Source organism: Triticum dicoccoides, chromosome 1B, assembly GCF_002162155.2.
Source record: "Triticum dicoccoides isolate Atlit2015 ecotype Zavitan chromosome 1B, WEW_v2.0, whole genome shotgun sequence".
NCBI classification, from domain to species: Eukaryota; Viridiplantae; Streptophyta; class Magnoliopsida; order Poales; family Poaceae; genus Triticum; species Triticum dicoccoides.
The window spans coordinates 345,588,705-345,599,237 of record NC_041381.1 but is presented as its reverse complement, the minus strand read 5'-3'; positions in this window follow the sequence as shown (position 1 = coordinate 345,599,237).

Genomic DNA, 10,533 nt, shown 5'->3' with positions numbered 1-10,533 from the left:
ATTAAATTAATTAATTAATTAAGGAATTAATTAAGTTAATTAATCATAATTAGATTAACCTAATTAACTAATTAGTTTAATTAAACAGTAGTTAGATTAGTTAAACAGTGATTAGCCTAAACAGTCTATGACCAGTGGGTCCCACACGTCAGATTGACCGGTCAACACCCCTGTTGACTGCTGACGCCATGCTGACGTCATGCTGACGTCAGCAAACACTATTCTGGATAATGTTAATTTAAATAATTAATTAAAATCAGAAAATGATTTAAATCTTTAGAAAATCATATCTTTTAATCCGTAACTCGGATGAAAATACTTTCTACATGAAAGTTGCTCAGAACGACATGACGAATCCGGATACGCGGTCCGTTCGTCCGCCACACACCCCTAACCTATCGAACCCGCAACTTTCCCCCTCCGGCTCCTCTGCCCGAACACACGAAACACCGGGAATACTTTCCCGGGGGTTTTCCCCCCTTCACCGGTATCACCTACTACCGCGTTAGGGCACACCGAACACCGCGTATTGCCTTGATATATTTTGTGGTGCTTTGTTTGCTCCGTATTCATTGTTTCTTCCCCCTCTTCTCTCCGGTAGACTATGAGACCGACGCTGCTGCTGACCAGTTCGACTACGGAGTTGACGACCCCTCTCTCTTGCCAGAGCAACCAGGCAAGCCCCCCCCCCCTTTGATCACCAGATATCGCCTACTCTTCTCTATACTGCTTGCATTAGAGTAGTGTAGCATGTTACTGCTTTCCGTTAATCCTATTCTGATGCATAGCCTGTCATTGCTGCTACAGTCATTGATACCTTACCCGCAATCCTAAATGCTTAGTATAGGATGCTAGTGTTCCATCAGTGGCCCTACACTCTTGTCCGTCTGCCATGCTATACTACTGGGCTGTGATCACTTCGGGAGGTGATCACGGGCATATACTATATACTTTACACTGTTACATTACCTGTGATACTGTTCGGAGAAGGGGGCTGAAGGGGCAGGTGGCTCCATCCAGGTAGTGGTGGGCCTGACTTCCCGACGGCCCCCGACTGTTACTTTGTGGCGGAGCGACAGGGCAGGTTGAGACCACCTAGGAGACAGGTGGGCCTGGCCTTGTTCGGCATTCGCGGATACTTAACACGCTTAACGAGATCTTGGTATTTGATCTGAGTTGGCTACGAGCTTATACGCACTAACCATCTACGCTGGAGTAGTTATGGGTATCCCGACGTCGTGGTATCAGCCGAAGCACTTCATACGTCAGCGACAGAGCGGCGCGCGCCGAATTGGACTGGAACGCCACTAGGCTAGGTCTGCTTTCGGCCGCCCTCGCAACATGCAGGTGTGCTATGGGCGATGGGCCCAGACCCCTGTGTGCTTAGGTTTAGACCGGCGTGTTGGCCTCTCTGATGTGCCTAGGTGGGGTTGCGACGTGTTGATATTCCGCGGCCGGGCATGACCCAGGAAAGTGTGTCCGGCCAAATGGGATCAAGCGTGCTGGGTAAGTTGGTGCACCCCTGCAGGGAAGTTAATCTATTCGAATAGCCGTGATCTTCGGTAACAGGACGACTTGGAGTTGTACCTTGACCTTATGACAACTAGAACCGGATACTTAATAAAACACACCTTTCCAAGTTCCACAGACAACCCGGTGATCGCTTTTCCACAGGGCGACGAGGGGAGGATCGCCGGGTAGGGTTATTCTATGCGATGCTACTGGAGATGCTACTTGGAGATGCTATTTGGAGATGCTACTTGGAGATGCTACTTGGAGGACTTCAATCTACCCTCTTCTACATGCTGTAAGGCGGAGGCTGCCAGAAGCGTAGTCTTCGACAGGATTAGCTATCCCCCTCTTATTCTGGCATTCTGCAGTTCAGTCCACTGATATGGCCTCCTTACACATATACCCATGCATATGTAGTGTAGCTCCTTGCTTCCGAGTACTTTGGATGAGTACTCACGGTTGCTTTTCCCCCTTTCCCTTCTACCTGGTTGTCGCAACCAGATGCTGGAGCCCTGGAGCCAGACGCCACCATCGACGACGACCCCCTACTACACCGTAGGTGCCTACTACTACGTGCAGCCCGCTAACGACGACCAGGAGTAGTTAGGAGGATCCCAGGCGGGAGGCCTGCGCCTCTTTCGATCTGTATCCCAGTTTGTGCTAGCCTTCTTAAGGCAAACTTGCTTAACTTATGTCTGTACTCAGATATTGTTGCTTCCGCTGACTCGTCTATGATCGAGCACTTGTATTCGAGCCCTCGAGGCCCCTGGCTTGTATTATGATGCTTGTATGACTTATTTTATTTGTAGAGTTGTGTTGTGATATCTTCCCGTGAGTCCCTGATCTTGGTCGTACACATTTGCGTGCATGATTAGTGTACGATTGAATCGGGGGCGTCACAAGCCCTTACAGAATTATTTCGGTTACAAATAGGTGTCAAAGAAAACTTTGTGTGGTTTGTATTGCTCCTGCCACGATGTCGTCCACCTCACCTAAGTTGCTCCATCGACAGAAGCATCCACCATACCAGACATCACGACTCCTGACCGTCTTTCGCCGCCTCAGATATCCTTCCCTACCGCCAGCACCCACCGCAACTGCATCACCATCATTGACTCAGCAAATGAACCTAACGAGTACACGGGTCCAGAAGAGAGGTCGCACTCTTTTGTTTCTTCTTATGTTATGCATTGCTTAATACTACTTGCTACTTTATCATCCTGTTCACCTCTTAGACTCCAAGTCAATTCCAACTTAATGTTCAAACTTGAGTTTTAAAATGATTGTGGGGCACATATCAAGGTAGCGATGAATAGCATCTCTGTCTGTTATCTGGTTCACCTAGGGTATGCCTATGTTGTTCATCTTGGGTGGGAATAAATAGTGAAGCAATCATCATTTGTCTTATTATTAAATTAAAGCTATCATCAGCCTACTATCATTATTTTTGGATCTATCCACTAGTTGTTCCCATCACTCTAGATTTTTGCATGCTCTCCTTACATAATCTCACTATATTTTTTCGTATGCATGTCAGATATTGTACACAGTCATGCTAAACATGTAGAGAAAAGGAGAAGAGTTTTGCACGGCAATACAATGTCGTGCAGACATCGCTCCATGGTGGGTGCAATGGCAAACCCTCCCCCCTCCAGATTGTAATCCAGAGGAACATATCTGTTCTGCGGTGGATTCAGATGGAGCTGACCACTCCTCTTTACCCTCCGAGATGTTTTCTCCAAGTTGGCATGATGACGTTGGTCATATCATGCATATATTGCCTTGTAGTGCCTACTTTCGACATTGTATATGTCATCTTCTTAGTTTAGACATGTTCTGTAATGCCACCTGTTTAGTTTCTATATCATATATGTGACTTATGCAATCTCATCTCTTTTAGCCAGCCATAATATATGTGAAATATGCAATGTATCCTATTTAACCAGGCATGATATATTTGAATGATATCTTGCCAATCCTTTTCTTCATTACATTTCCATTTGTTGACAATGTTTGTACATTCAACTACTCTTCCTGTGAATCAACCATTTGAGTGGGTGATGGAAAAATCTGTAGTGAAAAGAAGGTCTTCAGAGAAGACAGTGCTACCTGTCGAAGAAGATCTCTTACTGGGTCCCGATAGCTCCTCATAGATGGATTCAGAGACAGATGACCAGTCCTATTCCCCCACCGAGGTGTATGCTCTAACTTGGCATGGTTATACTACTCTTATCATGCATATGGTGTCTTGCATTGCATAGTTTAGACATCATATACACAATATTCAACACCATGTTCTAAGTTCAGACATCATATATGTGAATGCCCTATGCTTAGCACATAAATCACATATGTGAATTAAATCATGCAATCCTGATTACTTAGATAACATGGATGTGAATTATGTCATGCGAACATGTTTACTAAAGACATCATATAATTATCTCTTGCCATCATGTTTAGTTAGTCATCATATCTTTGAATTATGTCATGTTATGCTATCGAGTTTAGATAGACATCATATATGTGAAATTATGTTATGCTATCCTTTTTTAGTTAAACAATATACATGTGAACTATTTCATGCCCTCTTTTTTCCACACTATCTATTGCATCTGTCTGTCATACAATGTTTGTACATTCAACTACATATCTTGTTTATAAGCCATTCGAATTAGATTGAGTGATGGCAGTATCTAGTGGAGTAAAACACGGTCTTCAAATAAAACAGTGCTACCTCTTGGTGGAGATAGCACCCTGATTGTACACGCACAAGAACCAGCCCTACCACACATAACCCAGACTCTCGTAGATTGTACCTCTACTATGATGGACAAAGAACCAACTTCACCCAATCTAACCCCAACCCTAGCAGATAGTAACCCAGTTCCAATTGACACAACACCATCTCCACCACAAAGCTCCCAAACAAGAGCGGTTAGTAAGGCAGCTCTAGTGCCCAAAGCGCCAATACTACCACGGCGAACCGCAACTCCACCAGTTAGTACACCTATTCATGTGGGCGAAGCACAACCATCCATTCGTAGTTTAGCATCTATTGCATTTGATGTTGTTAAATCCTATGTGTGTATCTTCCCATCATGGAAATATTATACTAAAGATGAAGGAAAATGACAGTTGCAGGTGTTCGTCCAGGAGTTATGTGTAAGTAATGCTATTCATGGCAATTACTTTGCTTTGTCCCATACATCTACCTCCATGTTGGTTATAATACAACAAATGTTCCCACTTTTCTCTGTAGAGAAGGACCGATTTGGAAACTCAGGATGAGGTAACCTATGCTAATACATCTGCTATCTTCAAGAATGCTTGGTGGCAGTATCGGAATCACCTGAAGAAAACATACTTCACTGGCAAAGAAACTCATCAAATTCCCTTATGTTCTCCTAAGACACATTTACGGGGCGGTGACTAGGAACGCCTTCTTCTGTACTGGTCCCGAACCAAGAATGTGGTAAGGTCTATGATCTCATTTTTTTTTACTTTTAAGTACTATATGTCTGTGTCTTACTGTACTCTATTCATGTAGAACAAGTGCTTAAACATGAAGAACAATTGTTCTCATTTAAGATTACATTGCTATGGTGCATATTGCTTTGCTCTTGTATAACTGTACTTACTCATACAAACTTATTTTTAAATTGAAGGACCCAATAGAAACTCCAATGGCACAACATGTATGTTTTAGCATGTTTCTTTAACAGGTTTGCTCTTCTAAATTGCTCTGTTGATTTCAATTTCAATTGTGTATACAGTCGACTTCTCATGTCATGCACATTACTAGCATCACAACAGAACCAATAGTGTTGTATATGTATACCCGTGGTACCCATCTAAAATCTTGTGTCGTGTAGTTTCCCACACTTGTATTCTTTCAATGCTGCTTTGTATTGAACTGATATGATTTAACTATGCTCTATTTTGATTTGGCAAGACAATGCATTGACCATAGGACATAGATATATGTTTGTTTGATGCTTTTATTATGTACTACTTGGCAATAGAAGACTTGGTAGTTTAATCCGATCCACCTTACTACCGAACTGGATCACCAAAATGAGTTTCATATACTACATGCTAAACCTGTTATGTGTCTGCTTGTTTCTTCTTTTAGAATGCTGACAGAATATTGGGGAGGAGTACCTTATTAAACAATGGTAAAGGAAGTAATGCAGATAAGGTTTAGGATAGTGAGACATCCTTGTTGGTCTCCAACAAAGCTGATAAAACAGCTAACTATCTTGAAGACAGTGAGACGACCCCAAAGTCATGTCTTGGTGTAGTGTTCGAGTTACTGGCCACTACCGCTGGCACAAGCTCTTCGAACTCACTGTATGAATCAGTTCAGTTTCTTGAGTCTCAACTACAAGCTTTTCAGTTATGGACTTGTTTTGCTGACATGTTTATTTTCACTGGTGGCCTATTTAGACGACCAGTGTATGTAATATGTTGCTTTGTTCCCTATATTTCCACTGGTGGCGAACTTTGATGCCCAGTGGATGTAGTATGTGTAATAACCATAATAGCCTAGATTAGTTGCTTGCTTATTTATTTCCTTATTGTGTTGTTAGTTGTTTGCTTGTAGTCACTACAGTTCTTTTTCCATGTTTTTCGAGTGGCCACAGTAACCTATTTTTTATAACTAGGCCACAATAACCATGGGCAACATAAGGACCATTGTAACCATGGTCCTGCTACCTGTTGTAGTGACCATGGGCCTCCTACGGGTCGTAGGATCCATGGGCCTTCTATGGGTCGTATAATCAATGGGACTTCTATGATCGATTGGCCAAACATGGGTCGTACTATTTATGGACCAATAACGGTCCGCAAAATGGGCCATAAATGGACTAGAGTGGAAATCGTGGCCCAACCATAACGGGTCGTTAATAGGATGAAATGTATAATGGGCTTGATTCTATCGACATGCATCATGGGTTGTTAATGGGCCGTATTTGATGATGCTATGAAAACAGCCCAACAGGTTAACGAGCCACAAACGGGCTGACTGTAACCACGGGCTGAATTTGGCCCACAAGTAGAACAGGCCAGTAATGGACCGTAAGTAACCGAATCCTGGAAATGAGCCCAAGAATAAATGGGCCCTTAGAAGGCCAAAAGTTAACACGGGCTAGAAACGGCCCAACGGAATAATGGGCCGTTAATGGGTATAAAGTGATACACTGTTCATTATGGGCCAGTTTCACCACGAGCCTTTAATGGGACCAGAGTTACAAAGAGCCTCGTATGGTCTAAAAGACGGCATGGGGCATACATGGGCCGGAAGTTACAATGGGTTGGAGTCATATTGGACGGTCTAGATGACGCTACCGGGCCTAATTCGGATAGGCCATAATGGGCCTTGAGTTAGCGGGCTGTAAATGGGCTATATGCAACAGGCCATTAACAGGCTTTCCGTGGGCTGGTCCACTACCTTTTGACCAAACCAAACGGGGCAGCCTTTTCAGCTGAATGGGCCTCTGTTGGGCCGTGCAACGTGTCAATGTATCATAGGCGCCTCCCGTCCAATGATGGATGACATATGTCCCAACACTGAGCCGACGCATGGTTCCTCTGGCCATTGATGAGAATTTACACATGGAAAATCCCCATTGGCCCGGGCTATTAACGGGTTATCGGGTCCAAACCAGAACCCGATAGCTAAACGGCGACCCATTATGGTGGATGCCATGTGTTGGTTACCCTTGATAAAAGCACTTCCATGACGCGCCATTTATCGTCATGGAAGTGGACACTTCCATGATGATAATTTTGCTATTGTCATGGAACACTTGTACGATAGCACATGTATGACTATCTTGATTCTCTCATAAAATCATCATGAATGTACATGCATGACAAAAAACGTGACCTACTGTGACAAACACGTATCATCATGGAAGTGTTTTTTGTAGTGTTGGGATCCGTCATCTGATCGCAACAATCTGGTATATGGGAAAAGAGGTAGCAGAGCAACTGTGAGTACTCATCTAAAGTACTCGCAAGACTTACATCAGATCTATTCTAAGTATGCATCAATATCAAAGGAATGGAGCTATATCATTGGACTGAACTGCAGAAATGCCAGAAGAGGAGGGAAAGCCTAGCTATTAAAGACTAGCATCTTGCAGCATTAGAAGAGTGTAGATTATCATAATATAAGTAGCAAGTATGTTGTAGTAACGCCCAGAGATCCTTTCTCGACTCCCTGCGAGAAAGCAATCCTGGAACCATCATATCCATTTATCATCTCTAGTATCCAGTTCTAAATGTGCATATCGGAATACAACTCCAAGCGTCCGTTACTGCGGACACGGCTATTCGAATAGATTAACTTCCTTGCATGGATGCACAAACTTACCCAACACGCTCAATTGACGACTCCGTCCGAACACACTTTCCTGTGTCATGCCCGGGCTTGGCTAGTCTACACGCCATAGTCCTACCTAGGCTCAACAGAGAGGCCATCACATTGGTCTACATCCTAAATGCGAAGGGGTCATGGACCAATTGTCCTTTGCAATCATGTGCATTACTAGGACACCTCTTTATACAAAGAAGGTGCTTACACGGACCACCCGGGTGTGTGCCGCTAAACCGCTGACGCCAGTGACCTTTCGAAAGAATCATAAGACACAAAGTGCCCGTACTTATTCCCGCATGGTGGTCAGTGCAAAGAGGCCAGAGGCCTACTCAGATTACATATCCAAATCGTTAGTGTCTTGGGAACGCACGGAGATGATCAATGATCCACGATCTGTGGTCCCATCACCCCTATCATAGACTTACGGCAAGGGATAAGAATGTCAGGCTGTACCGCATAGTTATCTCGCGGGTACCCTCCAGGTCAAACCGACTTCACATCACTCGCGGGTACCCCTCGGGGTCGACCCGATTTCATCATGGTTCTGGGGTAAAGTCAAAGTAACCGTATTTCCATAACACCAAGGGGGAATCCGAGGAATCACCCTCGATGGATTCCACTTGATGTAACCGTCAAGGTGAACTTGGAGGAATCACCCTCGAGGGTTCACTCTTGAGGTGGTGCATGATAGAGTCATTATCGGGAGTGGTGAGGGAGGAATCACCCCCCGTAGACCACGACCAATTAACTACACTACAAAGATCTCATTAGAAGTGCTATACGAGGTATCACCCTCGGTACTTCACAGAGTCGTACAACTAGGGGTGTGAGGTGATGTGTTGGGCTCTGGACGTCTATCACGTTGATCTAGTCATTGGTCATAAAGGGAGCAATTGGGACACGGTGAGGGGTCGCTGGTGGATCACTATCCAACCTATAATAAGCATATGGGATAAGCAGATAGGTAACAATAGCAGGTTAAAAAATTAGGCTATGCATCAGAATAGTACAAACGAACAAGAGTAGCAAAACCTAATGCAAGCATGAGAGAGAAGGAATAGGTGATATAGGAATGATCAAGCGGGTTTTGCTTGCCTGGAAGCTCTGTTGAGAGTGGCTGAACGTCAGGGGTGTTGTCGTACTCTGGAGCAGCGTTAGCCTCGGCGTCTATCGGAGAGAAGAGGGGGAAGAAACAATAAATATAAAGCAAACAGATGCATCATGATGCATGACATGGCAATATGCAGTGCTAGGGGTGTCCTAATGTGGTGCTACATGATAGAGACGAAGGAATGTTTTCCTGGTGTTTGGCTTTTTCCGGACAGATGAATCGGAGGGGAAGGATCTGATAACCCACAAGTTTAAGGGACTGCAACACTTTTCGAGGGTAGAGTATTCAATCCAAATTGATAGATTCGACACAAGGGAAGCCAAAGAATATTTGTAAGTATTAGCAGTTGAGTTGTCAATTCAACCACACATGGCTCGTTGGTCCGGCGCCACGAAGGACTTGCCTCGTGGTGGCCATCCCTATTGGCATGGCCAATAAGGCTTTGGATAGCAGCCCTCCACTCTTCTTGATTCTCCCCAGCAGGAGGAAAGTCGAGGAGTAGTTGCGCTTGTGCCAATGCTTCTGCTCGCGTCAGTGGCAGTGACAAGCGCAAGGAACGGGAGGAGCTCAGACTTCTAACTACGTTAAAAAGAGATCTGTCATGGCTCCGCGGCTGCGCGCCTTTTTCACCAGCATCTTGGCGTGCATGTCAGCCCTGCGCATCTTGAGAATGATGTTGAGGGCTCTTGCCGCGATGACGCCCGGGGTCACCAGCGTCGCAGCGCTGCTCGTCGCGCACTATCTGGGAGGGCCATGGTGCATGCATCGGCGGGGTCGTCCTCCTACCCTTGGAGGTCCCCGCAGCATCCGTAGGCAGCACGGGTCCGTCCTTGGATGCGGTGGCGCGTGGACCGTCGTCGCCGCTACGGACGCCGCCGCTCGCCTGGCTTCTGTGTAACATCCCAAATTTTCAATTTGGAATGTTATACAAATAGATCATTATTGCACATCATATTTATTGCATTTTGGTTCGATCCTAGAGATTCTACGCAACTCAAGGACCCACGAAGAGAGTTGGGGATTTCGTAAATTTCATATTTGAGTTTTCTCAAATTTTGGAAATAGGATCATTTGATTTTATTTATTCCATCTTCAATTATTTAAAATTATAAATATGATAGAGGGAATAAAATGACTTTCCCAAAATAAAGAAATATTGAGGATTTAATAAAAAAATCAAATAAGATTTTTTTGGATTTTATTGCTATTTTATTTGAATTTAGGAAAATGCGCGTTTTTCAAAATTGCATTTAGGCCCCAAATAAATGTCATCTAAACCGGCTTGATTTTAGAAGCCGGGGAAAATTTATTTCGGATTTTTGGAGTCCGTTTAGTATTTCTTTCGTTTGATTTTCTGCGCGAAAATTATTTTGTTTTAAAGTCCAAACCGACCTTGGGTCGTAACCGGCCAGGACTCCGCCTGGCCAGGGGTCTTTATAAACCGCGCCCGGGCCGACCCCCAGCCCAGGCCGCGCCGCCGCCCCAGCCCACCCGAGCCCGCGCCCACAAACCCAAACCCTAGCGC